The 15,225-nt window shown below is 42.9% G+C and overlaps 1 long non-coding RNA gene across 2 annotated transcripts in view; it reads left to right on the top strand.

The window, feature by feature from the left end:
• The window catches only part of LOC137472089 (uncharacterized), a 91,297-nt gene extending 76,423 nt beyond the window's left edge, over positions 1–14,874 (top strand). Inside the window, exons 6-7 of one of the 2 annotated variants that reach the window (XR_010998010.1) lie at positions 9,190–9,270; positions 14,750–14,866. This is a non-coding gene — a long non-coding RNA (uncharacterized lncRNA). Of the gene's footprint in view, positions 1–9,189; positions 9,271–14,749 lie in introns of both variants that reach the window. The other variant, XR_010998011.1, reaches the window with a different exon arrangement.
• The last annotated feature ends 351 nt before the right edge of the window (positions 14,875–15,225 follow it).

Raw genomic sequence — 15,225 nt, forward strand, 5'->3', positions numbered from 1 at the left:
TACAAAGTAGTGGAGGCTGTAGCTGGGTGTGGGTGGCTCTCTTCTTCCAGGCAACCAGTGACAGACCAAGAAGACAGTCTTAAGTTGCACCAGGGGAGGTTTAAGCTGGACATTAGGAAGAAGTTCTTCACAGAAGGGTTGACTGGGCATTAGAATGGGCTATTCAGGGAGGTGGTGGAGTCACTGACCCTGGAGGTGTCAAGGAAAAGACTGAATGTGGCACTTAGGGCCAAGGTCTAGTTGACAAGGTGGTGTTAGGCCATAGGCTAGACTTGAGGATCTTAAAGGTCCTCTCCAACCTAAATGAATCTCTGATTCTGCAAAATCTCACTGCTCTCTTATTTTCTCTTGTTTGTTAAGTGGTTTGTCCAGATACCATCTGGATTGCCTTACCCTTAGCAAAGCTTTAGGATACAATGTGGGTGGTGCCCTTACAGGAGTCAGTTTGCTAAACCCAAGTACAACTATTTTAACATTTTTTAGTCACATGTTTGACTGTGATTTCTGAAACGGCACCTTGAAATTAAGTAGCAGCTACCCTCCTGTTAATGAATGCATATATATGTATTTATATAATGCCAGGTATGCATTCTTCCAGAAGTTTTTTTTTTCCAAATTCATCAGTGACCTGCTGTATGCAAGTACGTGATACGTTTATGTACATGTAAGTTTCTGCACTAATTTTAATTCAGTCTTTGTTTGAACATCAATAAACCGGTGATTTCTCAGGTGATGCAGCAGATCAGTTGCCATTAGCTAATTTTCAGTTTACAGTCTGAAACTCTTAAACTCAAACTGTTTGCGCAAGTTCATCAGCCAGAGAGCAGATATGTGCAGTATTAACTGTAACTAAAGCAGAACAAACTGCATTTGTTAAGAGTAATGTTTTCTGCAAACACAGTATGAACAATCCATATCCTGTGAAATATATGTCATCTCTACCATCAGATAGAGACATACCTGATAAATCAAGCCAATTTAAAACCCAGAATATTTGGAGAGTGTTCTATTTTTTTCTGTTGTGGTGTGTCCGTTAATTTTAGGATTTGTCTTCAAAAAATCTGCAGTGTAAGAGCAGGAAAAAGAAAAGGAGGGAACGTGCTTTCTCTTGCAATTGAGACATATCCTCTGGTGGAAAATCCTGGAGGAGATTATATTCTGCATTGGTATTACAACTTATTCCTGCCCCACAACTGGCATTATTATTTCTTCTATATAAAACGTAGGAATTAGTCTCAAAGTCAAAAAGAAGGGTGAAGAGGTGGGAGAAGCCTAAGCTTAACTTGTACACTGCGTAAAGTTACCCCTCCTATTGTTGACAGCACTGTCATTTCATATATCTAAATTAAATGGTTCTTTCCTCTGACTCTCCCGGGTGGGTGTTTCTGCACATATGGCTTTTGGGTTCTAGTCTGCTCTTTAGAAGAATGATCAAGATTAGCACAGTCATTTAGAGCATCAGGATTTTTCTGAAAATGCAGTAGAAAACCTGGTATGAGGATCTGGGGATCTAACAGAGTGCCAACACAGAGCACTGGAATGAATGTTCTCTTCACCCAGGACTTTTAGATGTGTAGCTTTTCCTCTTCTCTAAGCGCACAGGACAAAGCAACAGCTATGGTTATTTCCATACTCATATTTCACAAATCTTTCAGAAATGTTCATGTGAGCAAGGTTTCATAAATTAGAACTTGGATTTACTTTGAGATGCTTTGCATTATCTCAGTGTCAAAATATGTCACAGAGAGAGATGGTAACATCTCTTGAGGATATTTGGTCACATAATGAAAACTGATTGCATTAAAAAACTTTCATCTTGTTTATTATATTTGTACTGTTAGAATTCTTTTCAAACCTGCATGTGTTACTGTAACTCTAGGTGATGCTTTATAGAGATGGAAAAACATTGACTCAGCTACTGAGTGTTTGTAGTCCAGTAAGTTAAGAATAGATACAAAGCAAGTAAAAAGGGTTAAAACTCAGTAAGCGTTCACCTCTCTCCTCTGGCCCCAGCCCTTTCCTAAATCTGCTCTCTGATATTTTTTACAATGAGTGCTCTTGGACCTCGAGTTTTACGAGTAGAGCAGGGGTACAGGTGGAAGGGTGTTTATGCAGGGTGTAAAGTGTGTCATGTCAAAGAAGCAGTTAAGGAGGGGAGATAATTGCAGTTTGGTCAACATGGGCTTCCTCTGACTCTCACTGTGAACTTCCCTTAGGGCTTCCCAGTCCTGTACCAAGCTGCTTGCAGGGATCCAAAATTTGCTTCAGCAGCTAGGAAACAAGTATTCAGAGCTGCTGAAATGGGCCCCAACTTCCATCCATGCTAGACAGACAGACCCTGGCACTAGTCAGATCCAGGACAGAATTTCTGCTCCTTGGTCTTGCCACTGGACTGGAGCAGCTGGAATGTGTCTGGTCTGCCAAAAGACACCCTGAACAAGTAACATTTTCTGGAGTGATGTTGCGTCATGAGACATAGCACTTGGCTGGTCCCTGGGACTGTCACAGCTGCTGCACCCCTAGGAGAATGACAGACACAACCTGCACTCCCAGGGTCTTTCCAAGGCTTACAAACTGGATACTTGAATAGTTTTCACTCAAGGGCCCATCTTGATGTCATATCCTGCAATCTACAACGCATTAAATTCCCTTGGCTATAGTAATGTTTAACCATCCTCACTAGCACATGGGACCTTGTGATTTGCCTGGCCACCTGTGTCCCCTCCGTTCTTTGTTCTGGCACATAGTAAATGGTAAATAAATTCCAATGTGGGTAAGTGATGTTTCAGAGAAAGTGCTGTCTCCTTTTTTAGTGAGGTTTAATCATGTTCATCTTGTGCGGCTAAATTTCTTGTATTTCACCAGTATGATGATGATAATGCTTTGTATTCTCAGCACAGTGAGACCATGTGTGATTAGTGTGATCAGTCACATCCTGGCCTGGCAAATCCTCGCCTGGAACCAAAACAGCATGAAAATAGGAAATGGTTTCTTCTATTTGTTCTCACTACCTAAAGGCAAGATGTTTTAAAAGGAAATACATGGTTGTCTTAGTTCAGGAATAGAGAGAATTGTGCTTTTGTACAAAAGCCGTTTGGATTTGAATCATTTTAGGTATTTTTTAAAATGTTTAGGTTTATAAATGCTTGAGTATCTTTTCTTTATAGCTGCTTCTCTTCTCCTCTTTAATTTTGCTTCTTCATGAGCAATTAATTTTATTCTAGCCTCATAACATAAAAGAGAGGGGGAGATTTCATTTAGCATCACAGTAGTAAAATGGATTTTTTTTTCTATTTTGATGTTACCGAGTTTATAAAGAGCCCTTTCTTGATATTTCTATTTGGAGTAGAAATCTTACTTGGTTAACACTTAAAATAACACTGCTTCTGCTTAATATAATATACTCAGCCGGATAACTGTGATGGCAAAATACATTTGAATGTTCTATGATGTGAATATTCTAAGTTTTGCAAATATCAGAAGAAACTATTTAACACTTTTAATCTCTTAGATATTTATAGGTAGGTAGGTCTAAGAGGTAAAATTTCATCAGTTTTCTCTGTTTTCCAGTCAGTAAGTGCTTCAAATGATGTCTCACTCTAGTTTTGATTCTGGAAAGCAAAGGCAAACCAATCACCTCAATCTTATTATTCTGTATATTTTGGTACATTGATGACAAGACGAGGCATTGAGTCAATTATGAGGTCCTTTTCTAAAGCAGATCTAGTGTTTGAGAAAGTTGCCAGAACTTCAACCTGAAGATTTACAGTCCTCTTCCTATCACAAAAATGTCTTACTTGTAACTTTTGTCTGTGCTTGGCCTGGGTGGTGAAGACAACCCAGGCTGAGGGCTCCGGTGTGGATGTGGAAAAGCAGCTACGTGTTCCTGGTCCCGTCTTTAATCTGCTCTTTCTGTGTAAAAGTTGTTTGAGATTTTCCTTTGTGCCTCAGCCTGTTGCCTGCTCACTGTGTGGGAACAGGTGATGGGTAAGGAGCAGCTAGGTTAGGTGTGTGCAATGCTAGTATAATTAGTGATTAATACTGATGATCAATTTTATCTCCATGGTCTGTTTAACTGCTCAAAATCTCGTTTCTGAAATTGCTGGTAACAATGTTGGTTAAGTGCTGGCTCAGGTGGAGTTTTTTTGTTTTTTTTTCTAATAGCATTCCAGTCAATATTAAGACACCAATTTCACCCTTCAGCTGATAGTGGTCTATGTTACAAAAACCAGCAATTTCTGAAAAACCTGTAAGTGGCCATCTAACCCTGGTGCTCTAAAGGGAGATGCAGTGCAGACTGGAATAAGGGAGTGCCAGCAGGAGAGGTGGCAGTGCAGCACAGGGGTGTTCTCTGTGCCGTGCCAAGGTGAGGCAGTGATGCTGGAGATGAGAGAGGGACAGGAGGAGTTGCAGGCTACATGCAAGTGGCTGGCTATCCTCGCCTGCTGACATGCCCAGAAGGCAAATCTTGTCTCTGAACAACTTGGAGAATGCCTCAGTGTTCTTCTGCTCCTCCTGAGCAGGATAATCTGGGCCTGTGTATGCAGTGAAAGCTGCTCAAACAACGAAAATCCAGACGTTCGTTAAATAGGAAATTGCCCAGAGTCAAGACAGATGCCCCAAATCCTAATGTGGCCACAATTTGTGTCAATATCAGAGCATTTGTTTGTCAGAAGGAGCAAGTGAGCCTGGCAAGGCGGTTGGGAAAGGGAAGTGTGCAGCGGGAAGGCGCAGGGGGAGCAGTGAGGAGCCAAAGGTGTCCTGCCACAGCTTTGCACAGCTCCAGGGGCAGAGATAGTTCCATGTGAGAGCACAGTGCTTCCAGGCTTTGGTGAGGAACACAGAGCAGGTTCTTCAGCCCCTGCGCTGCTGACTGAAGTTATTTCCTGTGAAACTTGGGGAATATGCCAATCTGGGGAATGAGTGCCACGATTCCTTCTCTCTACGTTGCCCAGCAGAATAAGGAAGTTGAGGTTTGGCTTCCTTCAGAAGTTAAAACAACCTCAAGCACTCAGCAAAACAGAACTGTTCCCAGCTCCATGCTTCTCTTCGCTCTGGTTTTCACCACGCAAACATTGACTTTGGTCTTTGCTTTTTACCAAAGCTTGCTGGAGAATTTGTGATTGCTATGGTTTATGCAGCTCTTTTCTTAAGGTATTGTTTATTTTCTTTATTTTGCTACGCAGCTGCAAATAACAACAGCATGATTTAATTCTATGAAATCAGAGATCAGTTGTTTCAGTTCTTTTAGACACATTCAGCCTGAGGTCAGATTTGGCTTGGTTTTCAGGTTGCTCAAATAAAGGGGTATTGTGATTTGTTGCAAAAATTAGAGATGATCCTGATATTTTAGTTCCTTAAATCTGGAGAGGGGAGGTAGATTTACTGCCTTCTGTTCAGCTTTACCCCTATAAAATTTAATGAAGAACTTATTAAATTAATATGTCCGCTGGAGTGGCCCGTAATTTGCTTAGAATAATACCCCTTTTACTCCTGTGTTTTCCATATCGCTTTATAATTCTCGGAACTTTGAAAGAAAACACAAGGCATGAAGGAATTGTTGGGGTTTCCCCTTCTCCTCATCTCCCTCCCCTTCATTTAGAGCTACATTCACAACTATGTTGGAACTTTTTATGATGTATTTTTACTTCATCATGGAGCTGCCCTAACTCAAGAGGTATATTGATAGTTTCAATAATACCCACTAATATCTCTTATGATTGGGGAGTAAATAAATTCATAAAACAAAAAATTGACTCTCTCCATTTAATCTGACCTATCTAAAATATTCTGGCAGTTCATCTGAATTGCAAATTTAAAATTTATATGTTTGTCGTTGTGAAGTATATTATACTAAGACGGTGCAAAAGTGAAAAATATCACTCTGAATATCTCTGTCTGCACTGGTCTCAGTTTGTGTTAGGCATTAAAAGCAGAAATAATGTATCTGGTTTTGCATCATGAAATGAAATTTTTATCCAATAATATTGCCTTTATTTGACACTGAAGAGAGAATTTGTTTTGTGTCATAATGACTCAGTAATGTATTTGTTTGTTGCTCCCCTTAAAAAAAAGGAAAAAATTCCAATTCCCAACCTAAAACATATTGGGTGCACCTGCTTTCTTGCAGCCTTGATTTATTAGCCCCTAGTGATCTGTTAGTTAGTGGGCTCTCCAGCCCCCTGCTTGGGCAGTAACCCCTGCCACTCCCCGGAGCCCTTTCCAAAGGAGGAAATTTAACTTCTGCAGCAGCACCACAGGGCTGGCTTACAATTATCCTGTAATCAGCTGGAGTGGTCACATCTGTCTTCTCACCCATTTCTAGCTGATCTGGGACATCTCAGCAATAGGCCCTAAAGGAATGGGTTTGTACATAATACTTCAGCTCATTTCTACCCCAGTTATCCCAGTCCTCCATCCATCCAGACTTTCTGGCATAGCACTCTGACTATCCTTTGAGGTCAGGATACTTTTCTGCTTTTCCTTATTGATAGAACTCAGCAGCATTCTGGTAGCATTTCAGCCTTACCACTGAAAAGTTTTGTCTCTGAGTTTCATGCTCTCTTCATGAAAATAACATTTTCTATAGTAGTTTCTTTGGTGGTGAAATGCTCCTCTTCTCACCAGTGGAAAACTGGAGGTGGTAGGGATATAAAAATGCTGACCAGTGCAATACAGGATTTATTTAGAGCTGGAGAGGCATGAGAAACTGTTCATGTAACAAAATCCATTGCAAGAATGATCTTATACATTTTGATTTGAGTGGAGAAGCCCGGTCTGCCAGGCTTGAGGAGGTATAAATGACCTCTGGCAGCTGGGGAGGGGCAGTGGGAGCTGTTTGTCCAGTGCACATGGTACTCCTTGGACTTTGGACTGCTCTGACATGGGGCCTCAGGGAGGTAGCTTTGCCTTAGGGAAGTTTATCTTTTCACATGCAGCATGGCCAGGACTTCTTTCAGGAGTTTTCCCATGTAAGAAATTAACCTGCCGAGGGAATTCCATGTTTTACCTTTTTTTTTTTTTTTTCTCTGATAAGAAAATAATGATCCAACATCTCTTTATTGCATTGACATCAAGTGTTTAAATCAGCTCTGGAAACCTCAGGTAAAACCCAGCACACCAAAAGGGTCTCCCATCATTAATAACGTGAGTTAGTAAGCCTTGCACTAGTAAAACAAAGCTTTCTCCCTTCTGTTACGTAATATTTTGTTGGTGAATCAGAAGCTATTGTAGTCTCTTCCTTTCTAAAAGTCTTACATGCATCACTGCACCCAGAGCTATAATAAGCAGGTTTTATCTTATCAGGTGTGTTCTGCAATGCAGCCCAGCATCTTGGGAACTTCTATTCCATTTACTTAAGCCTTTCTCAAATGTCCGTACGGCATGAACTCCACTACCTGTTCTTACTCTCCTCAGATGTGAATTCCAGCTATTTTTACACCCTCTGGCTACTCACTGTGTAGCCTTTAACTGGAGTTTTCCCCTGGAAGAAGGGACCTCTTGGGCCGCAGTAGGATTTGCTCCTGACGTTTATACTAATTTTCTCATATTGTGTTCCCTGATGGGAGTCTCCGCTATCCCCAGCCTACCTCACACATTCCCAAAGTGAGCTATCTGCTCCAAGTCTGGTTGTGGTTTTTGGAGGGCAGTGTCTTCTCTGTCCCAAAGGCGCTGCCCAAGGATGGCAGTGGGATGGATTAAGAAGGCAGAATGTCAGTGTTAAAACTCAGGGTTGGATGAAAGAGGCTTTCTGACATCTAGGACCACTCATTGTGAGGCTTGATGAAAATAGAAGGCACAGAAATACAAAGACTGGCTGGAAAGTCTTTGATTAAAAGGTGGGGAAAAGAGGAGAACAGGAGCTCAGAAATGAAAGGAGAATTTTGCCATAGAAAATGAGACTGAAAGTGGATATTTACTTAGTGTAATACCGGTTGGGGTGAGCCCGGGAAGGTGGAAAAGTCTCTCCTCCAACCTGTGCCTCCAAAGAAAGACTCAGTAGTCTTCAGTCGTCCGGTCTCAAGGTAGTTTATTGTATGTTATCTAAAAGATTTCTCCCTGAGCTGCTGCAGTCCGTTCAGCAGTCAGACAAAGGCACACACTGACTCCCAGGGGGCTGGTGCCCTCTTTTATATCATACATTGCATGTTAAATGTTTATGGCTTTTCCCCAATGCCCATCACCTCTATTGAACAGTGACTTTCTACTCTAAACCACTCTGTGAGTGCCAACATCACCAAGAACATGGAGGTTAGGAAGAAGAAGGAAAGAGGACAGGGCACACCCAAGTTCCTCCATCTTAGAACGTCTGTCCCCCATGTACAAAACTCAGACCCCTCTGTACAAGGCCTAAACCCCCCTGTACAGCACTCAAAAACTCTTCCTCTCACTTTGTCACTACTTCTACTGTAATATCTGAACTTTTGTGATTTCTTGTTCTTCCTGCAAGGTTGGTAAATTGTTCCATGGATCAGGTTCAAAGCCACAGGGGTCTGTGGCTGCATTCCAGGGTCTCAAATGCTTCTGACCTGGGCCTGGAGCATCCAAGAGTGTCCAAGGGACATTTTGGGTTCTGACAACTTAGCTCTAATTCTTCTTCTTAAGAAGAAATGTTTGTCATCCAAATATTTTAAAAATTTTATTTACTCCTCCTCTTCATTCATATTTCTTTGTTGCTTCTAAAGAGCACTGTGCCAAACCTCATGCAGTGGAGATTAAGTCCTTTTACCTTCAAGAGGGTATTTCCTTGTTGTATCAAGAGAAGTGTTAAAATAGCTCTTTCCTTGCTCTGGATGATAAAGCATATTATATGCTGCTTGAACATTAATAGACTTCTATTATGATGATTCATAAGTGTCTCCTAACAGCTGACTGTCTCATCTGTGTATGGCTTCTGTGGAAAATATGGTCTTTGGGAGGAAGAAAAACCACAAAATGGGCTGTTTTTTGTGGAAATGCTTTTGCTTCTGCAGATGGCAAGGGAAAATAGATGTTTCTGGAAAGTAAGATTCATTCTTGCTGTGTTATGGATACTTTAGGTAGTATTACTAGTTTATATCAGGTAATCCAAGAATACCTCATCCTCTCTGGGACAAGGTTTGCAAGAAATAGTATCTCTTGTAAGATCACCTGATACTCTTGGAAAAACAGGTAAGCAATGGCCCACTATTTTTCCTTTGCTTTGCCTAGGTGTTTCATTAGAACACTGTGGCTACACCAATTTGATGCCTTCGACACCTCTCAATCTTGCTTTCATTTAATGTTTCTCAGGTATTGATGTTATGTCAGGTGATATTATCCTTGTCAGCATGGGACTATTGCACACTGTCAACTTTATGACTGTTATATGCTATCACTAAATGTCTCACAGAGGTGAACCCAATTCTTGGAAGTTACATTATTGAATCTGAGCATCAGTTTTGTTGTTTTTTTTTTTTAATGTCAGTCTTTATTCCCTGTGTGCTCTCTTAAATGTTTCCTTGGGTTCTTTCGTGTTTCTGCCTGCTTTGTATATCTGGACTGTGTCCATCAATAAGCCCCAGCTACCTGTGGAAGAGAGGGCAATGGATTGAGGGCAGGTCATGAAGGCAGAAAATGTCCAGAAATCAATTTTCACTGTAAAATCAGATGTGCTACCACAGGTGCAGGAGCTCACACCTATTTTAAGATATGGGAACATGGTTAAGCAGAGCAAAGCCTGCTCTTTTCCTCCTTGATCTCAAACAATTTTATTTCTCTTTTCTGGAGGAGTGGAAACACTTCTCCAGGGAGCGCTGAAAATTTATCAGCAAAAACGAACATCTCTGGCGTCTCACAGAAATGGATGCACTGAGATGTGGAGTGGGTGGGAAAGGTGGAAGCAAGTGCCAATCCTAGTTTGTCCAGAGAAGCTCTATGCTATTAGATCAGACTGGAAAAGGAGGAGGGAAGGTAGCTTTTTTGGTGGGGACCTGAAAAGCAAAGAAGTTTTTGCAGATGCCCAGCAATCCCAGGGCTCAACAGGGCAGTGCTTATTGTAGGGGATACATCCCGAGTTATTTTAAAAAGAGCCTCAATAGTCAAACCATTAGTTTGAAATTTGGGTGTTTTTTTTTTGACGTTATACTGGCAATGTGTACCATAGCAGCCTTTTTCTGTTGTAGAGATGTAATGAGAAATGTCAGTCAACTTACCGTCTTAACAATACCTTTAAGTCCTCTTTTCCACCTTGGCTGCTGCATTGAGCCTGCAGCCCAGTTACCCACTTGTCCTCTCTCTGCCACACAGTTCTTAATGCTACATCCATATGGATTTCCATTCCCTAAATTCATCATAGAAATGTCTATTCCATTAAATAATTCATATTCTCATTAATCTAACTTATTTCATCATATTTTATAGCCATTAAATTCACTAACAAAGAATGCATAATTTTGGAGACAGCTCCTGTGCAATATCTCATACTATGAGAAGTGTCATAGACAGGTGCTGCTTTTCATATAATGAGCAAAAAAATTCTGTGAAATCTTTACAAATCCCATTTCAAAACTGGGGCTTGAAAAATCTTGGTCATAATAACTTCCTCACCCACACGCTGTGTGTGCCCCCAGCACTGCAGCAAATAGGAAAAGCTGCAAGGAATCAACACCCTGTTAAATATTTATGTGTCTCTTCTAGGATTATGTGAGTCTTTCTGTTTCTCATATTAAGTTTGCTTTGCTTGAAAACTGTTTTTCAGCTATTTCCAGGGGCATTGACCTCTCCTGTATCCCATTCAGTGGCATAACCTCACCCGTGCCTGTTGTCTGGATTATGCTGCTCACTCCCTTTCCAGTAGTTTAAATCTCTTCCCTCTATAATCATGGTAGTTAAGTCTTTGTTTGGCCTGTGCTTGTGTTGAGGATTCTGTGCTGTTTTTGAAGGGCAGCACAGCCTGGGAATCCCAATGGAATTGAGCAGTTTAACTGCAAGCTATTTTATGGGGAATTTTCAGCTGGCATGTCGATAAGACTTTGCCAGCTGGAGTCCAAACGCTGTGCCTGATTTCCTGGCAATAAAGGCCATTGCACCCACCTTCATCCTTCTTGGAGAGCACAAAGAGAGACAGCAAGAGGAAAAGCTGCTCCCCTTTCTCATCGGGAGTGGAGGCACCACGTGCTGCCTACGTGATGCCAATTCTCTCCGCTTTAACTGGCTCTAAGTTACACACTGCATGTTTTTGTGCATCTGACAAATTATATGACAGGTTACAGATTATTCTAGTCTGCTCTGCTTCTCTTCTGGTATCTGAGAAAGGAGTGCCTACCATATGTGCTGTGTTATCCTAGCTGGTGCGTCCAACCTTGTTTATCTGTCGCCTTCACACCTTATGTTATTCTGTGATTCAAAACTGGTTTACTGTTAACTGTTTACAGTGATTTGAGCAAGATAGACTTGTCAAATAGACAGGAAAAAAGTTTTAATTGCTTATTTCCCCCGGTCTCCTGGGGCTGTTTCTGTAGGATTCCATTAAAGTGATTAAGGAGAGAAGCAAATGGCATATGTAAGCTGACTTGTTTCCTGGCTCTCCCAGCAATTCTCCTTGTTGCAAGTTGACACCGTTGAATGTCCCAACTTTAATCCTTTTTTATCCCACTTTTTTCTCTCAGCAGTAGAGATGGACAGAAGGGATGAGATGTGTTTGAGAATTACAGACTCAAAAGGCTTTTATGTAGAGAATTGTCTGCTGCATCGGTGATGTTTGGAATACTTTTTGTACTTGTTTTACTGTTTCAGGAAGCATTTCACCGTGCGATATCATCCCACATCTTCCTCCATAAGATCTTGTGAAAAATTTACATAAACAGACTCCGTCTTAGCAGTCAGGCACTCCTTAGAAACCTGGCAGGATGGAGAACAGCATGTGCAGCCTGTACAGGGCAGGGTGTTCTTTGGCTTTGGAATGAGTCACAAAGCCTGAATTAAAGAATTCATGCTTAGTAATGTGACAGCTGTGATGATGGGTGTGCAGCAAGGAAACAGCTAAGGGACATGTTATGTCACATGGGGAAAAGCAGATCTTGGCTGCAGATAAGTGTGTTGGTTTTCACCTATTTTGATGAAATGAAAGCTGTCTTGACCTGTTACATTTATTCAACACTAGACTCAGAGCTGGTGAATCAGTACTGTAGATTTAGAGTCAATGAGGCAATTCACAGTTATATCTGAAGATCTCAAATAGAGGAGGGGACAAGAGTAATGTGGATGAATGACATGATGAAAGTTTTTTATAAAAAATGCTGTAGTTGAATTGATTTATGCAGTAAATTGCATTAACCAGCAAAATTGGCATCATGCAGCTTTCCCTTTTGAAGAAAGCTGAGGAAACAAGCGAGGTGAGAACTCTGAACAAATAGCTCTTCCACGCAGTCTTGTGTCTGGTACTGATGCTTTCTGTCCTGTATTCTCTACCATTTGATTTTTGGTGTTTTGCAGTCAGTTTCTGAAGTGCATAAAGGGTCAGAGCAGCTGTGGCCACGAGCAATAATTTCTCTCTCTCTCTGGATGATTGCCTGCCTGTCTTTTAGGGGTTTCATATAGGAATACATTCTATTACATATAAATACATTCTACATATATCTAAAGTCAGAACTGAGCAGCAAGCAATTGGTCTGGCTGGAGATGCTTATGGAAAGCAGAGCTGGGAGACAGGTAATCTTCAATATCTTTTGTTTTCTTCTACACTGGTAAAACTGCTGTTCCAGTTGTTGTTTTTCTCATCTGCTTATTTTGAGTCAGTGATTCTGGACTGGAAAGTTCTGATGCTGGGCCTGAATTTGAAGTTCAAATTCAGCTTTTTATTTTTATGCTGCTACTTGGATGCTCTGATGTTTTAATGAACTTGCACAAATGCTGTGTATTCTGACTTCCCAGGAAGAAGAATTACATTTGTGTGAACTTCTTATGGGTCTGTAAAGAAAGTGCAGAATTACTATCTCTTGTGTCTTTGACTGTACTTTCAATGAGATTTCTTACTTCATCCATAATCAGGTACAGATAGATGAACTGTGTGCAAGTTCGATGCCACGCTGAGTTCAACTTGGGCTCTCTGGTTCTATGCTAGTTTGGAAACCACTGGTTTCCAGGTCAAAGTACCCTCGGGCACATTTTTTCCCTCTGAAAACCCTGCAGATACTCCTCCAGTGACTACAAAGGTGGGTTACCCAGATGTAGCTTTACCCTGCTTAGGTATAGCAGAGTGGAGCGTAAAACCCAAGCTGGAATTAAAGAATGCTATTGCACTACAGAAGATACTCCAGGTTTCCTGGTCAAAAGTTCCTACATGAATGTACTTTGCAACTAAACCAGGGCTTTCTGCTGAGCCCCAGTCCTCAGGAAGAGTAGAGCACGCCGAGGCAGTGTGCACACAGCCTGCGAGAAAAGCACGTACAGGAACGTAATTAGCTCATGAAAATATTTGTCACCAGTACAACATGATGCTTCTCAAATTAGATTATGATAGGAGGCTGAATGCTGGGGTTTAAAGAAAGAAACAAACAAAGAAAAAACCCAACTACCTTGTTTTAAGTAGATTTAATGCAAAATTAAGGTAAAGCCTAAGAGGCATACAGTGCTTTAACAGTTATTATGTTTTATGCATTCTCTGATTCATCCCAGCCCCGAGAAATTAACCCACTCTTGACAGCGGTTAATAAGAAAGTAATGGTACTTCTTTTTAATAGATGGGGAGATAGCAGTTTGAAGCTGCCTTTATTTTTTTCCAGTCACTGGTGGAAGAAAAGAGGTTACTTTTTCCTGGTTAACTTTTTTTATTTCTTGTTCCTCCCTTCATGTGTGTTTTGTGGTTTTGCTGTGCTTTTTTTGGTGCAGCTTTGAAAATTTCAGTGTCTCGAGGAAGAAATGCTTGGCCAAATTCTGTCCTCAGTTGCTTGTGGAAAAAAAAGTCAGAGAAATGTATTGACTTTGCTGATATAAAGCTGGGTGTTTATTGAAGTAACCCAACACAAACCAACAGAAACTTATCCTTTTGTAAATTGGCTTGTGTAACTTGTAAATAACTAGTTATGAGTCCACTTAACTAAAACACAGCTGTTTGCTTTCAGCTGCTTTCAATTCAAGGCAGAGGAGCCATCCCCTTCCAAAGGGAGGTGACCAAAGCGGTGTTCGCCTATTGCCAAAATGGTCAAAACCGTGCTCTAAACCCTAAAACCGCTGCAGCGTTATGCTCTGGCTTTGCAAAATTGTCCCTTCTGCCGGTCCGAAAGTCTGGCTGCCGATCCTCAGAGCCGAGAGCAGCGGTCTGAACGCTGCTGCCCGCGCCGTGTCGGTGCGGCGCCGCCGGGAGCGGGCTGCAGCCCGGCACGGCCGGGAACGAGCCGCAGCCCGGCACGGCCGGGAGCAGGCTGCAGCCCGGCACAGCCGGGAACGAGCCGCAGCCCGGGGCTGCAGCCCGGCACAGCCGGGAACGAGCCGCAGCCCGGGGCTGCAGCCCGGCACAGCCGGGAACGAGCTGCAGCCCGGCACGGCCGGGAGCGAGCCGCAGCCCGGCACGGCCGGGAGCAGGCACAGCCGGGAGCGAGCCGCAGCCCGGCACAGCCGGGAACGAGCCGCAGCCCGGGGCTGCAGCCCGGCACCGCCGGGAGCGGGCTGCAGCCCGGCACGGCCGGGAGCGAGCCGCAGCCCGGCACCGCCGCGGCGCTGCCGCCTCGCTCTCTGACCCCGCTGCTCCTTTGAGCCCTCAGCCCCGCGCCCTCTGTCTTGTCATCTGCAGACAAGAAAAAGGCAGGCAAGTTCCAGCCTTTCAAGAAGCTCTTCGGCAAGAGGAAGAAAAGGGAGCCCGCCTCGGAGTGTGAGGAGCCCAAGCTGAAGCCCAGCCACTCCTTCGGCAGCATCTGCAGCGGCGCCTTCTCCTGGGATGACGAGGCGAGCAGCGGGCTGAGGTGAGTGCCCCACAGCCGCCGCCAGCCGCTGCGCACACTGCGCGGGCTCCCCCTGCTTCTAGCGGAGCTAAACTCGAATTCTCCCCCTGCTGAGCGGCAGCAGTTCGTACGTTGCTTTGTTACGAAGCGTGTGCATCTCTCCTTCCTCTGAACGCGACACCTGCTGCTTTAGACCGCAAAATCCCGCTGCTTAAGGGGCACGTGTGCTGCTCTGCAAATCAGAAATCCCAGGGGGAAGCAGAAATGAGTTTGAATCCAGCTCTGTGATTGAACACGGAGCAGAGGTGTTAATGGCACTCCTGTTTTT

Source organism: Anomalospiza imberbis, chromosome 4 (assembly GCF_031753505.1).
Source record: "Anomalospiza imberbis isolate Cuckoo-Finch-1a 21T00152 chromosome 4, ASM3175350v1, whole genome shotgun sequence".
Lineage (NCBI taxonomy): Eukaryota > Metazoa > Chordata > Aves > Passeriformes > Viduidae > Anomalospiza > Anomalospiza imberbis.